Here is a 16833-nt window from a genome sequence, read left to right as displayed (position 1 = left end):
GTTGGGGTTAATCTAGGTCTTAAATCCTGTAGTATTGTTTTTATGAAGTTGGGTGCACCAGTTTGATGAATATATGTTCATGATTGTAATATCTTCTTGATTTATTGTTCCTTTGATAAGAATGAAGTGGCCCTCCTTATCTCTTCTGATTGGTTTTAGTTTAAAGGCTATTTTGTCAGATATTAGAATTGCAACGCCTGCTTTTTTCTTAGTACCATTTGCTTGGTATATTTTTTTCCATCCTTTCACTTTAAGATAATCTGTCCTTGAAAGTGAGATGAGCTTCTTGCAGGCAACAAAAAGATGGGTTCTGTTTCTTAATCCACTCACCTAGTCTGTGTCTTTTGACTGGGGAGCTCAGTCTGTTAATATTTAAAGGTATTATCAGCTCTTTACATTGCTTCAAGAACTCTCTGAAGGGCTGGTTTTGTGGACATGAATTCTTTCAGCCTACTTATGTCATGGAAGATTTTTCTTTCCCCTTTGACTATAATAGACATTTTGGCTTGGTAATGTAATCCGGGTTGGCATCTGTGACCATTTAGAAGTGAGAATAATTTGGTCCAGTCTCTTCTGGCTTTCATAGTTTGCACTGAAATATCAGCTGTAATTCTGATGGGTTTTCCTTTATATGTGATTTGTTTTTCTTTTGCAGCTTTCGGTATTGTCTCTTTGTTTTGTATGTGCAGTGTTTTTACTATGATGTGCTGTGGAGAGTTTCTTTTCTGGTCCTTTCTGTTTGGTTTTCTATATGCTTCTTATATTTGTATGGGCATGTCTTTCTTTAATTTTGGGAAATTTTCTTCCACGATTCCGTCGAAGAGCTGGTCCATGCCATTATCTTGGGATTCTTCTCCTTCCTATATGGCTATGATTCGTAAGTTTGGTCTTTTCATGGTGTCACACAATTCCTGCGTATTCCATTCTTGTGATTTCTTAAATTTTTCATAGTCTTTGCTTGAGTGGTCTAGTTTGGTCCACTTTATCTTCCAGTCTTGATATTCTGTTTTCCGTTTCATTCATCCTATTGGTGAGGCTTTCTCCTTTTGTTTCTAATAGTCTTATGGAGTGTTTCACTAAGTTCTTTATTTCAGTCTGAGTGTTTTTCAATATTTCTTGCTCTTTTCTCAATTCATTCAGAAGTTTATCCCTATCTTCCTTCAGCTCTATGATTACCTTGTTTGTGTGTTCTTTAAATTCACTGCATTCTTTTATCATATTCACCATTGTTCTTTTGAGATCCATGTCCTGCATTGTCTCTAGGGAGTTCTCATTGTTCTCCTCTAGAGGATTACTGGTATTTTGTGGGGATATGTTATTTTGGTTTTTGATGTTATTATTTTTTCTCTGTGATTTTGACATGTGAATTTCTTTTGTAGTTTCTGACTCTTGTGTGATACTCGGGCCTTCAAGTTTAGTTCTGCTTCTTTTAATTTTGAGCTTTATGTGTCTTTGTGGTTTACTTTTTGGGTATGAAGAGCTCGTTCGTCTAAGCTTCTGGTTCTCTCTTTTGATTTTATATTGTCGAGGCCGGATTGATTTTGTCTTCAGGAGTTCCGCGGTGGCCCAACTCCAATGTGGATCAGAAGTTTTCAGACTTTCTCCTTAGGTCTGGAATCTTCTAAGAATGCTTTTGGCCTCAGGGTTGGACTGGCCTGGGAGCAGGGCCCAGGAAAGATGCTGGTCTAGGGCAGCGGGAGGCCATGCCACCCAGAGATGCAAAGGGAGATGGGGGTGGGAAAAGGCCCCAAGGGCTCCTGGGGACTGCACTGAGGAACTGGGTTGGTCTGGAAACAAAGGATCAGGAAGCTGAAAGGTCAGCCCCAGTGTCCAGGAAAGAGGCTGGCGGGTTGTGCAGCCCAGGGAAGCAGAGGAAGGTAAGGGCAGGACCCTCTGAAGGGGAATTTTTACCCTAAAATCTTTTAAGGATTAGATAAAACCTCCCAAATACTTTTGACTTTTTTGGCCTATGGAAGGGAGTATGTTGCTAAGAGGCCCAAGGACATTGTGAGTTTCAGCCAAGAAACTGGCTACTTTTCTTTGGGGTCTTTTTTACCCTAACTGCCTAGCCAGTTCCTGCCTCCTATTCTTATCACACCATCCTCTGAAGAGGTTACCCAACTTGCGGATAGGGAATCAGGATGCAGACAAATTTGGCTTCTTCCATGCCGAACAGGGAAGCAGGGTGAGGCAATTGGAGTACTCCTTCAGCGGGTCTATCTAAAAGACTCCCAAATTGCATAACTCTTATCTCTAGGGGGAAAAGAAAGTCCTTGAATCATGAATAGGAGATGTGAAGGAGAAGTAAAGGCAAGAGTAATTAGCATTACAAGTTCTAGACAGGAAACTAGAAAAAAGTCAGGACAGGGAAATTTTCAAATGTTCATATGAGAGTCCATTTGAATTTCTTGACAAGGGCTTCCAAAAACATCCCTCTATTGGGTTCCTCCTCATTTTTCTTTTGTGTTCCAAGGATGGACTCGAGAGTGATGGATTCAGGATTTGTTTTCAGGTATTTTGATAGTTGTTGGAGTGGTTAGAATCAGTGTCAGTTTCCTCTCAAAAGTTTTGAGATAACTGAGGGGTTTCTGAGGTGTATTTATGACCTCAGGGTATGCACACTGGAAAGCCTTTACCCAGCATGGGTCATACCTTCTCTTCCTAGCCTTCCCCAGATTGTATACTTTAACCTTCCCCAAATCCAGGAGACCATGTGTGATTAGGGCCAAATTACATACAGTTGGATGGTAAGAGTGGCTGGATACCCCGGTGAGGGGCCAATGATCCTGCCTTGCTTGGCCCTCCTTTATTGAAGAGCACAACTGTCAACAAGCCCAGCTGTGATGATGTTTATTGATCAGGCTGAGCTGAAGTCATGATGATGGTAGTTATTTCATGCAGAAGGGACTGCTGTACAGCATCATCTTATTAAAAGGACCTGGAATTTAAAGGAATTTAAAAAGATTTAGTGCTAGGATACACATATGAGGGAGAACATATGTCGTTTGTTTTTCTGAGTCTGTGTTACTTCACTCAATATAACAGTTTCTAGATCCATCCATTTACCTGCAAACTTCATTATTTAATCTTTCTTTACTGCTGACTAGAACTCCATTGTGTAAATATACCACATTTTTGTTAACCACTCGTCAGTTGAGGGACACAGGTTGCTTCCATCGCTTAGCTATTGTGAAAAGAGCAGCAACAAACATGGTTGTTCTCTACAATTACAATAAGATGAGTCCTTTGGGTATATGCCAAGGAGTGGTATAACTGGGTCATATGGTAGGTTCATTTTTAGGTTTTTAAGAGTTCTCCACACTGTTTTCTATAGAGGTTGCATGAGTTTGCAATCCCACCAGCAGTGAATGAACATTCCCCTTTCTCCACATCCTCACCAGCATTTGGTATCATTTGTTCTCTTGATCCTAGCCAGTCTGATTGGTGTAAGGTGATACCTTAGGGTAGTTTTAATTTGCATTTCCATAATTACTAATGATGTTGAACACTTCTTGAGATGTTTCTTAGCCATCTTTATTTCTGCCTTTGAGAAGTCTCTGTTTAGATCTTTAGTCCATCTTTTAATTGGGTCATTTGGTTTCTTGCTTTGTTTTTTGAGTTCTTTATATATTCTGACTGTTAAACCTCTGTCAGACATGTCATTGGTGAAGATTTTTTTCCCATTCTGTGGGTTTTCTCTTCAATTTTTTGATTGTTTTTTTTTTTGCTGTACAGAAGTTTTTTTAGTTTAATGAGGTCCCATTTGTTGATTGCTGACCTTAATTCTTGAGCAATTTCTGTCCAATTTAGGAAATCCTTTCCTACACCTATATCTTGTAAGTTATTGCCAATATTTTCTTCTAATAGTTCCAGTGATTCCAGTTTCACATTGAGGTATTTGATCCATTTGTGAGGTGAGAGATAAGGATCTAGTTTCATTCTCCTACAGGTGGAGATCCAGTTTTGCCAGCATCATTTGTTGAAGATGCTGTCTTTCCTCCATTGTGTGTTCTTGGCACCTTTGTCTAATATCAGGTGGCTGAAATTGCATGTACTCAGGTTTGGGTCTTCAATGATATTCCATTGATCTATGTGTCTATTTTTGTGCCAGTACCATGCTGTTTTATGACTATAGCTCTGTAGTATACTTTGAGATCTGGCATAGTAATCTCCCCAATGTTGCTCTTTGTGCTCAGGGTTGCTTTGGCTACCTGGGGTCTTTTGTGCTTCCATATAAATTTAAGGATGGTTTTTTTCTAATTCTGTGAAGTATGTCATAGGAATTTTGACTGGGATTGCATTGAATCTATATATTGCTTTTGGTAGGATGGTCATTTTCACAATACTAATTCTTCCAATCCATGAGCATGGGAGGGCCTTCCAGCTCCTCGTGTCTTCCTCAATCTCTTTAGTGTGTAGGCATATATTACCTGCATGTATGTAAGTGCACCCAGGTCATGCAATGCCTGCAGAGGACAGAAGAGGGTCATTGGATACCCTGGAACTGGAGTTACAGACAGTTGTTAGCTGCCATTTGGGTGCTGGGATTTGAACCAGGTCTTCTGGAAGAACAGCCAGTGTTCTTACACGCTGAGCCACCTCTCCAGCCCCAATTTATAGGTTTTTAAATTTTTATTTATTTTCGTGTGTATGAGTGTTTTGCCTGTATGTATATAAGTTCAATGCCTGCAGAGATCAGAAGAGGGCATTGGATCCTCTGGAACTGGAGTTATGGTCAGTTGTCAGCTGCCCTTTGGGTACTGGGAACTGAGCCTGGATCCTCTGCAAGAGTAGCCAGTGCACTTAACATCTGAGCCATCTTCCCAGCCCCCAGCAACCTCTGGAGGGAAGGGATAGAGGGTGGCATATCAAATAGGAAGCCTCTAGGGTCCAAATAAATACTCCAAACCAGTCCTCCACCCTGGCAAGGCCGTATTCCCTTCTCTAAAGCATTAAACTGGCCTTGTTTTTAGAGGGTTCTAGTCAGAGACTGGGATCTATGAAACAGAGCTGCCAGCAGGGGGCACCAGAGGTCTTTTGCCCAGGGGGTAATTCCACAGACACACCCAGGGAGGATAGTGGAGTTTGGGATACTGTGTGGGCCAAGAGAAGTAAGTCTTGTCCACTCTGTGTCCCAGCCCACAGATTTCAGTCCGGCTCTGAGCTCCAAGCATGGGAATGAGGTTGATGACACACCTGAGGAGACCAGGCTTAGACAGGGAGGTGGGGCTGGTCAGGCAAGGAGAGGCCCTGGTCATCCCTTGTAGGGGGTGGCTGTCCGCCCTAACCCCTCTGAGTCCAGAGCCCCTGGCTCCTGTGCTCTTTCTTTGTTCCGTACGTGATCTTCATTTCTCACCCCACCTGCAGGGCACCCTCTTCTGGAGACCCCCCTTCCCTCTGCACTTTCTCTAGCTCATTCTCAAGGTGTGCATATGGCTTTTGGGAAGGTTATCAATGAGCTATGTGCTGGCACCTGCTGACTCTGGGGACCTAGGAGGAAGCCTTTAATATCCCCAGAGCTCTGGAATGCAGTGCCTCTGGTCTCTGACAACCTGGTGGCACATTGCTGAGTGACAGGCACCTGATATCAACCTCTAACCTCTGGCATGCACACATGTTGGTGCGCACATGTGTGTGCACATGCACACACATACACACACACAAACGCGCGCACACATACACCATGCATACAGAAATGAGTCCCTAGCCTCTGTAACCTCACAATATATGTCGTGTATATATCATTCACTGATAATAATAGACACTTTCTCATGCTGCTTTGCTTAACTGTTTGTCATTCACAAACCTGCCTCCCTGGGAGACTTCTCTTTCACCTCTGGTTGCCCAAAGCCTGACGCACAAAAGGGGCTGAAGTTTGATTGAATGTGTCAGTTGTCAAATCTTTTCGACCCTATTCTTGTGATCCGCTCCTACCACAATCCATCGCTCCAAGGGATGGCTGTCTTCCTAAGCGTTCCTCTCCTTGCTGCCCCTGGGAGTTGGCAGTTGACCCTCCCACTGCTTGGCTCTCTCAGCCCCATCCATTAATCCACACAGTTGTAATACAGCCCTTCAGCTGCCAGGACTCAAGCCAATTCTGCAGCCCAGACCCCTGTGTCCATGCACAACTCACTCGTTGTGGCCTGCATGATGGAAGCATTTTTTGTGGAAGGAGGGAGGGAGGGAGGGAGAGAGTGAGGCTCTAGAAAGGCACAAGAAAGTTATCAGAACTCACCAAAAGTTATAAGACTCACAGTGCTGTTACACAAGGAACTCGTAATGTCCCTTGCATGAGTCATTCCCATGCTAAGGTGGGCTTTTCCATGACAACTGCCTGAGACACCCATACTCCCATAACCCCAATAACCATGGCTTGCCAAACTAGACTTGGACTTGAGTAGAATTGCATCTTTCTCTGTCGTCGTCAGTGCCCTGTCTGGGGTGAACAGATATTTGTTCACATCTCCAGGAAAAGACATGCAACACTCCAGTTCCTTTCTGCTTGGGGTCATTGTTCTTTTCAATCTGTCTTTCCCATATATACATACTATCAGAACAGGGACTTTTGTCTGTCTAATGGGCTCCTGCATCTTACCACTCACATATGCTCAGTAAATATTTATGGAATGGATGAAGGAAGGATGACTCCCCTGAGATCAACATGAGCCAGGTGGGTTCCATCATCTCCCTCCCCTTGGTGTGTCCCTCTGTCTCCTAACTCAGAAACCTCAGAGCCACTCCGGAAGGTTCCCTGCCTTTTCTTTATATCAACAAATCAGCATGTCTCCTCTCACAGATTCTACCCACTGTGCATCGAACCAAAGCTCCCTCCTAGCTGAGATGCCCAACCTTCACTACCTGGTCTCTTCAGCTGCTCCTAACTTGGGTTTCCTTGTCCAATTGGCTTCCTTCCACATGGTCACCTGAACAGCTTTTCTCTGTTCATGTCATTCTGTCAATCCCTCCTGAAGACCCTCTTTGCATACACATCTCACATGGTTGTTTCCCAAAGTGTAAGACTCACAAAGAGGGTGGCACCAAGTGACATAATTATAGGTGGCTCAAAGACCTCCTATTCGGTGTGACAATGGTACACTAAGATGACAATGAACATGGAGGGGCAAGAGGAGGAAGTTTCTTTTCTAACTCTGTGGAATTCCCCATTACATCAAGGAGAAAGTTTCCAGGGGTTCTTATTGTCATCCACCCATCCCACCCCTTTTTTGAGACAGGGTCTCACTACACAGCCCTGGCTGGCCTGGAACTCACTATATAGACTATGCTGGCCTCCATCGCACAGAGATCGGCCTGCCTCTGCCTCCTAAGTGCTAAAATGAAAAGTGTGTGCCACCATATCTGGCTATTCCCCCTTTTTATTCCTTTGTTTTTATTATTTTATTCCTTTTTTAATTCAGGGGGGTGGACTTTTTTGAGACAGAGTCTTCCTGTAGCCCCAGTTGACCTGGAACTGACCAGGTGATGACCAGGCTGGCCTCAAACTCAGCATTTTGCCTGCCTCTGCCTCCCAAGTGCTAGCATTAAAGGCATGTGCCATCCTGCCCAGCTTTTTTCCTTTTTTTAGGGTGTTTGTGTGTTTGTGGGAGGTGGGGGTGTACCTGTGTGTGAAGACATGAGTGTGTAGTTGTGTGTGCATGTGTGTGCACATGAATGTGGAGACCTGAAGTTGATGTGGTGGATGTTGTATGTCTTCTGCTCTAGTTCTCCACTTCCTTTATGGAGGCAAGGTCTCTCAAATGAACACAGCGTTTGCTGATTGACCAGTCTAGTGAGCCAGTTTATCCGAGGGATTTCCTGTCTCTGCCTTCTGAGTGCTGAGATTACAGAGGGCCCCTGTACCTGCCTGGCTTTTATGTAGGTCCTAGGGATCCAAATCTTGTCCTTGTGCTTTCAGGGCAAGGGCTTTACCCACTGAGCCATCTCCCCCCCCTTTTCACTTACTAATTGTATTGTTAGCATGCTAATCACATGTTGGTAGCATGAACCAAGACTTTAGTCAGGGCTGCCAACTAGCAAGAAGCTAGCTAGAATGTAAAGATAAGGTGGTCTATTTTTATGCTATTTATTTTACAGTCACTCCCTGGTATGTGACATGTGCTATAGATTTATAGTTATAGTAATGTCCCACAAAGTAGAATTTGACTGAGAAAAGATGTCATTAATCACATCCATCAAAAGATTAGTATCTAGAATACATAATGAACTCTTACTTACCAGTAAGAAAAATCAATAGAGAAAATAGAAAATCACATAGAAAAACTTGCAAATGACTCAAAACTTCACAAAAGAGGCTGTGTAAGTGGCTCACAAACAAGGGTCAATTTCATTAGTCATCAGGGAAGTGCAAATTAAATGCAGCACATGGTCTTGCCGTATGCCCACCAGGAGGGCTGAGATGTAACATCAAATGTTGACAAGGATGTGGGGCAGCTGGGACTCTATTGGCTAGTAGTGAGGATATAGATTAGAAGGATTTTGGGAAACTGGCCCCATCTTCTGAAGTTGAGCACACAAACAATCCAGGAATTTCTGAGCAGAAATGAGGAATCAGCACTCACCAAGAGTCCCACACCAGAATGGTCCTGACAGCTTTGTTCTTAAGAGCTGCAAGCTGAAAACAGTCTGTGTGTCATCAGTGACAGACTGGGAAAGTGCATTGTGAGCAAGTGAAGGAAGCCAGGCATAAAGGAGCGAAGAGAATAGTGTTCATGCTCCATTGATACGAAGTCCAGAAGCAGGCAGAATTGTGCTGGGAGGCTGGGAAGATAACTCAGTCTGTAAATTGCTTGTTATATGTGATGAGACATGATGGCACAGGTTTGTAATCCCAACACTGAGGAGGCAGAGACAGGAGGATCTCTGGGGCTCCTGGACCAGTCAGCCTAGCCTAATCAATAAGACATGTGAGAAGCAACCAAGATACCTGAAGTTGTTCTCTAGTGTACACACACACACACACACACACACACACACACACACACACACACTCACAGTTAAAAGAAAAAAATTAAAAAGTGAACCACCAGAAGAAAAACACTAAGAAAATGAAAGTTTGAGGAGCACCCCCCCCCTACACGCCGCCATGGTAGGTGTTTGAGGAGCTTGGCTTCTTTGGATCAAATCCAAATTGCCTGGCTTTCTGGGTCCTGCCTCACTAAGCAGGAGCTTGGTTTAGTATCAGTTTGGTTTGTGGTTTGAGTTCAGATTTGTCTTTAGGGGGTGGGGTGTGTTTTGTTTTGAGACAGGGTCTTACTATGTAGCCCTGGCTGGCCTGGAACTGGCTATATAGATCAGACTGGTCTCAGATTTGACATGATCCCCCTTCCTCTACCTCCTGAGTGTTGAGATTACAGGCATGTGCCCTCACACGCAGCTAAGAGCAGGATCTTGAGACATCTATTTGTAGAGTCAAAAAAACAAACAGGTCTTCAAATGATACAAATCCCTATAGTTTGGGGGTTGGTGGTGGCCTGGTTCCTCTTGCATGCTCATAAGAACACTACACATGTCACCCTGCATTAGAGCCCTTGTCTATCTCCACAGAGAACTGGTACCACAAGATGTGTTGTTGGTGAGTGGTTATCATGGTGACATCAGCCCCAAAGGTTAGGGATGTCCCCAAGTCATCCCAGTTCCCTTTACTGCCCTAAATGGATAGGTCATCCAAAAGAGTGCCTCCAACTTCTACTTAACCTCTTGTTAGCCCAGCAGGTTCCCTAAACCAGGCACTTACTGCTGAGCTGGTGACACAGTTTTAAGCCTGACTTTGTTTCTTTGTGTATTCATCTTTGTGATGCCATTGATAGAACTTGGGACCTCTTGCTAGGCAAGTGTTCTACGACTGAGCTACACTTCTAGTCACCTCTAATTGATATTTCAGAAAGATTACTAGATTGAGTAAGAGGCAGCAGACAGTGCTGGCCCAAGACTATGTAGAGGTAGAGGTGTCGGTACTAACTGCTGGAGCCTTTGTTGCTCTTCCAAACCTGTTTCATCCCTCTATTCCCAGGAAACAACACCACCACACCACCAGCCAGGCATTTCTGAATCCTTCCAGAATTCTTTCTTCCCTTCTTTCCCTGCCTCTGATTTGCTCCGTGGGTATCCACCTGGGGAACCAGAGCATTCCCAGGCAGTGTTGAGTGTGCATTTGAAGCCAGGCACATCCAGGCTCCTGGGAGACCACCAGTCCTTTCCTGCTTCCCTAACCCAGGAGAGTAGACCGTGAACAGCTGCCTTAGGCCAGCAAGGCTCTACTAGGCAAAGACAGCTATGATGTGAGGAACAATGGCCAGGCTTGTTGCAAGAGAGTCATCGAAAGATGTTAGATTATAGATGGCACGGTGGGAAAGGAACAGAGAAGGGAGGGGACGATGGCCCATGTGAAAGTGGACCCTTGAAGGAGCTTTCTCCAGAAAAAGTGAGCTAGGAAAACAAGAGGTGAGGCCAGGGTGGAAATGCAGGGTGGTACTGTTGGCATGTCAAAGTCCAGGGTGCGACTGTGGGAATGGGTAGCTGCAAAGGTTAGAGAAAGTGCTGTGGAGGTGAGGAGGTCAGGATGTGGGTGTCAGAATCATTAGGAATAGGGCTGAGGTGGACACCAAGCAGTAAGTTAGATAGAAGCCAAAGCCCCTGACCCTGTCCTATATGGAGTGACTAGGAGGTGGTGGAGACCATCATTGCACATGGATGGCTGGGTATGTTCAGAAAAGTCAGGGAAGCCAGGTGTGGGTGGTAGACACCTCTAACCTCAGGGTTTGGGGAGGCTGAAACAGGAGGATTATGAGTTTCAGGCCAGCCTGGATTATTACACAACAAAACCCTATCTCAAAATTAAAAAAAAATTTGCCGGGCATAGTGGCGCATGCCTTTTGTCCCAGCACTTGGGAGGCAGAGGCAGGTAGATCTCTGTGAGTTGGAGTGTCCTGTGCTATATTTGGTAGCCCCGTTCCAGGTCACATTCTCTAACTCAGACCATCCAAACCCATGGTCTATATAGTGAATTCCAGGCCAGCTGGGGCTACAGGGAGACCCTGCCTCAATAAGACCAAAATAATAGTAATAATAATAATAAAATAAAAATGAAAGAACTGGGGTATATCTCAGTGGTAAAGCACTGTCTTAGCATCTTCAAGACCCTGGGTTCTATTTCTAACACTGCAAAATTAGTAAGGAAGGGCCAGGGGGTATGAGGGGAAAAGGCTTGAAGGCTGCAGAGAAGCAGGACCCGAACCTCTACACCCCAACCCTGAGATGCTTGCTTTGGAAAGGGCTGCTGGGAAGCCTCCATGGGGCCAACAGATGGGAGGACACCTAGAGAACCCTAAGACTCCCAGGGACTTGCAAGGAATCCAGAGTAGGCCTGATGAAGGAGCTAGCCCAAGCTGAGTCCTCTCTTGGCAGATTCTCCACCTGGCTGAGGTAGAAGAGTAACCAGGAACCCTAATGGATAGAAAAGGATGTGAAGGCCCTGGGTTGCAGATGTCAAATGACACAATGGGGGACCAAGGGTCCCAAGGAGGGCAAGAAGTCAGCAAGCCTTTAGTATGGGTTAATCAACTTTTCTAAAACTGCTTCGAACCTGCATGGAGGAGGTTACAGTGTTCCTAGGACGTATGGACCTTCCCCTGCAAGTATAGCTCCCTTACAGTCAGTCAGCCAGAAATTGATGCTGACTGTCAGCAGGGTCTGTGCCCTGTTAGCCAGATCATTATACAGACCTGGGGGCTTCTTCACAAACATGGCACCCTCACCCTGTTCATGTGGTGGCTCAGGGCTCTAGTGGTGGGTATCCTTAAAGAAGCTGAAAGGAGATAAACCTCCCGTAAAACCCAGACTCAGAGGTCTCATAGCACTGCTTCCACCATACCCTGCTGTCATCATTGTCTATAAAGAGCCAAGCTGAGGCCGTCCTCAGAAGACTCCCCGCCTGGTTGACGTGGAAGAACAGCCACCCCTGGTGTTACCTTTAGTAGGGTAGAAAACGATGTGGAAGGACTAGAGTGATGGCTCAGCAGTTAAGAACACATACTATTCTTGCAGATGACCTGAGTTCAATTCCCAGCATCCAGATCTGGCAGCTCACAACTGCCTATAACTCCAGTTCCAGGGAGATCTAATGACTCTGGCCCCCAGGGCACCTGCACTCAAGTACACATATCCACACACAGACACATAATTTAAAATAATAAAAATAAATCTTTTCTGATAAAAAGGACATGGAAGCTCAGTATCTTCTACACGGCCAGCTCAACTTCAAGGAGAGAAGGTATGGCCACCACCTCTGGCTGGAAGAGGGCCAGAGCACTTGGGGGCAAGCTTTATTTTTATCACTTTTAAATGTGTGTGCGTGTGTATGCATGTGTGTTTATGCATATGTGGGTACATAAGTTATGTGTATACATGTGGACGTCAGAGGACAATCTTGGGTGTCATCTTCAGAAATGCCATCCACCTCCTTTGAAACAGGGTGTTTCACTGGCCTGGAGATACCCAAGTAGGCTAGACTGACTGGCCAGTGAGTTTCAGGGATTCTCCTGTCTCTGCCTCCCCAGTGTTAGGGCTACAAGCACATACCACCAGGATGGACATTTTTACATGGGTTCTGGGGGTCAAACTTAGGTCCTCATGCTTGCCAGACAAGTGCTTTACTGACTGTGTCATGTCCCCAAGCCCCCATGGGTGAGCTTCAGATCTTCCAACTACAGTTAGGAGACGTGACGTTGGAAGAAAAACTTAGGATACCTCATGACAGAGTCTGCACCTTGGCATAGAGGCAGGGTAGATGAGGTACTATCCTGTTCATCATGGGCATCCCAGCTGGGCATACAGAGGGCCAGGAACACAGGTTGGATGTGTGTACACTGTGGGTGTATGTGCACCTGCTCAAGGAGCCCCTCATCCCACTGGTGCAGCACTAGGGGAGCACTCCTGGACAGGTGGGCTTTTGCCAGGAGCTGGCCAGGGAGCATCAGGAACAGCAGGCTGGTGGCCACCTTGGCTCCTGGAAGTGAAACTCCCTCAGGCTTACTCTCCCATTTGCTATTTGAGGTTGGCTGTCAGTAGCTCCCCTATTCTGAAACAGAAAATGCCTAATGAAACTGGCCTGAGGGATGTGGGAAAGAGGGGACCATGGGCTCCCCGATGATCCAGTGTGGGGGATTCCCAGAGAGGGGGAAGGACAAGGCACTCACAGGCCTTCTCCTAAAGCACCATCCCCAGTGTGGGAGTGGGGACTTGGTGGGGAATCAGCCTGGGTTTTGGTGGCAACACCACCAGGAAAGATCTGTGTGACCTTCAAAAGTCACTTCCCTCTCCAGTGCCATTTCCTCATCCATCAAATGTCAGGTCAGTTGGTCTGTATTGATCTCTATGGTCCTCTGCTGTCCTGACATCGCCAGATGTCAAACCCTCTTCCCACAGCCACCACCCAGAGCCCGCACAGTGGAAACACACCTTGCCGTGCAGTTCCTACAGCCCAGACCCCTATTACCTCAAGCTGGGCCTCTCCTCAGCTCCACCTGCCCCACTCAGCTTGCTGAGAATGGCAGAATGTGGTACCACTGCTGACCAGCCCTGGACACTGCCTCTCCATCCCAGAGTCAGCGCATCCTTGCCAAGGTTTCTCTTTCCCAACCACTGCCAGGCACCCTTGGGGCAGGGGTCTCTAAGAGCCACAATAGGAGGTGAGGAATAGAAAAGTCGAGCCAGCCCCCAGGACCAGTTTGGGGCCTTTATAGATTATCACTGCTATCAGGACTTCTCAGAGCTTGTCATAATAGTTACTAATCATGGGAATTTAATACTATCATTGTGGGAACTTAATACTCACCTTCCTTGTCAGGCTGGGCCTACCATGAAAGTGGGCACCATGGCTGGTTTGCTGCTGTGTCCCCAAGGCTAGGAACTACGACTTGCATATAAGACTGTGCCAATACCAATGCATAATTAAATGAATGAATGAATAAATACCCAGAAGTACTTTTAATGTAACCAGGAGAGTTAAAGATACATGAGTTAAAGACACCGTGATGAAAAGCTTTCCTTGCCATTCAACATTGTCTTTGCTATTATTATTATTATTATTATTATTATTATTATTATTATTGGTTGGTGGTGGTGGTGGTGGTGGTGGTGGTGGTGGTAGAAACTGAACCTGGGGCTTCACACATGCTAAACAAATGCTTTATTTATTATTTATACATCAGCTAATATATACTGGGGATTAATTCCAAGGCAGGCTCAATTTGCCAAGCTTAGCAAATAAAAATGCAGAATTCCCAGTTAACTTTGTTTTATTTTTCCCCCAAAAGGGGAAAAAAATACATAGTATATATTGCTGAGCTCACCTACTAGAGTAGACCAAAGAAAAAGAAAAGTCAGATTCCCAATGAAACATGCCCAGCTGTCTAGACAGTGTAGACATTTTTAGCTTAGTATGGTAACATTGATCATTGACCACAAGTAAGTTCCAAGTTCAGTTAAATAACGAACAAGTTTTTTTCATAACCATGTACCATATAATAAAGTGCCCTGTGCTGTATTTGGTAGCCCTGTGCCAGGTCACATTCTCTAACTCAGACCATCCAAACCCATAACAGAGATACTATTACTTATTATTACTTCCCTTGACAGATGAGAGTTCAAGAGCGTAGAATGGGTAAGTAACATGCTCAAGTTAATCAAACCTGAAAAGTCATCAAACGAAAGCTAAGATCCTGGGCAGCTAAAGGCCTATTTTGTTTGTTTGTTTGTTTTATAGTACTAGGGATCGAACCTAGGACTTTGTGAGTGCTAGGCAAGCAAGTGCTGTACCACTGAGCTAGATCCCCAGCTGTTTTGCTTTAGTTTTTACCATGGGTCTCCTGTGTCCCAGGCTGTCCTTGAGTTCGCTGTGTAGCAGAGGATGACCTTGAACTCCATCCTCCTGCCTCAGCTTCCCCAAGCACTAGGATTATAAGCATACGCCGCAATACCCAGCTCCAGCAGCCCTTTGTTTCCTTTTTATTTTGAGAGTCACCAGACAGGCCTTAAAGTTGCAGCTGTCAACACAAAAACAGGGTCTTGCCTCAATAAGACTAAAAGATATTTCTTCAGTCAAAGTTCATGGCCGTGGCCCAGGGACTTGGATGCAGGTTACCCCAAATAGCAAGTTCCACTGAGAAAGTGGCTTCTTGAGGTTTTATTAGAGACAAAAGGAAGTCATAAATCAAAGCATTTACCAAGTCCAACAGGTGAGGAAAACGCTCCTGTAGATTTCAGATGGTGTCTGATGCTATTCTTAAGCTTTTGGATTAGTGGAAGCTAATGGTTTGCTAAGAATATAAAAGGTGGCACGACTTTAATCCCAGTACTCAGGAGGCAGAGGCAGGTGGACCTCTGTGAGCTCAAGGCCAGCCTCGTCTTTGTAACAAGTTCCAGACCAGCTTGTCTCAAAAGGGGGAAAAAAAGGTTTTGGCAATAACAGGGATATTAGGTCAGATATAGGGTCAGACATAGATCAGACAATGAATGTCTTTCAATGGGAATAAAAATAGCCCAAGACTGTGTGGGGCATGGTGGTGCACGCCTGTAGTCCCAACACTTGGGAGGCAGAGGCAGGTGGATCTCTGTGAGTTCAAGGCCAGCCTGGTCTACATAGTGAGTTCCAGGACAGCTGGGGCTACAGTGAGACCCTGTCTCAAAAAGACCAAAACAATTGCCCAAGATAATTTAGCTCTGGTCTAACTGTCCATAAATCACAAAGTTCAGTCATTTGGCCTTGCAGATTTTCGTTTGGTTTTTTTGGGGTGGCGGGTATTTGGTTTTGTTGGGTTTTGGAGGGTTTTGGAGGTTGTGTTTTGTTTTATTGGTTTTTGTTTGTTTGTTTGTTTGTTTGTTTGTTCGAGACTGGGTCTCACTATGTAGCCCTGGATGACCTGGAACTTGTTATGTACACCAGGCTGGCCTCCAACTCACAGAGATCTACTTGCCTCTGCCTTCTGAGTGCTGGGACTAAAGGCAAGCACCACCACATCTGGCTTAAACTTGCAGAATCTTTTAATACTGGTTCAGCTTTTCTTTTTTCTGGAAATTTCAGTTCACATGGGCTTCCTGTCTCAGCCGCCTGAGTAGCTGGGATTAAAAGCCTGTGCCACCTGAAGGTGGACTTAATCACCAAGATCTCTTTCCTCCCAATAAGTGCCCATGAGAAGGGGCATAGCGCTGGGCTCTGGAACCAAACAGGGAAATGTCACTGGACAACAAGGATAAGAGCTTTAAAAATAGCTTTGACAAGAAGAAGAATAAGAGAGGAGGGACAGAGAGTGGCAGGTCCCTGCAGCAGATAGAGATAGTCCATTCCCATCCAACCTTACTCTGCTCTCTGTGAGACAAGTATGTACAGATTCACAGTCTCTTATTTCAAATTCTGGGGACCAGGTGTATTTTGGAACTCAAAACTTCTCAGTTTTAGAAAGGAAATGTTAGGGCTGGGGAGATAGCTCAAATCAGTCTGAGAACCTGAGTCCAGTCCCAAGAACCCATGTGAAAAAATAAAAAATGCCAAGCATGACAGTTCCACTTCTACCAGCAGAGGATCCAGAAGGAACCCTGGGGCTTTAATCCAGGAACCAGGTCTCAGTGAAAGACCTTGCCTCAAGAAACAAAGCAGATGACAGCCTTGAGGCCACCACAAGCATGCACACATGTACACATGCAAAATGCACACACATATGACTATACACACACCAAAAGGAAAAAGAAGAGGAAATTCCAAGCTTCTTGAGGCAGGAGAATAACCTGGGTTACAAAGTCAGACTGTTTCAAAAAGAAAAA

The sequence above is a fragment of the Nannospalax galili genome, unplaced genomic scaffold (assembly GCF_000622305.1).
Source record: "Nannospalax galili isolate Female #2095 unplaced genomic scaffold, S.galili_v1.0 scaffold95, whole genome shotgun sequence".
Taxonomy (NCBI): Eukaryota; Metazoa; Chordata; class Mammalia; order Rodentia; family Spalacidae; genus Nannospalax; species Nannospalax galili.
Note: the sequence above shows the minus strand (reverse complement) of the source record.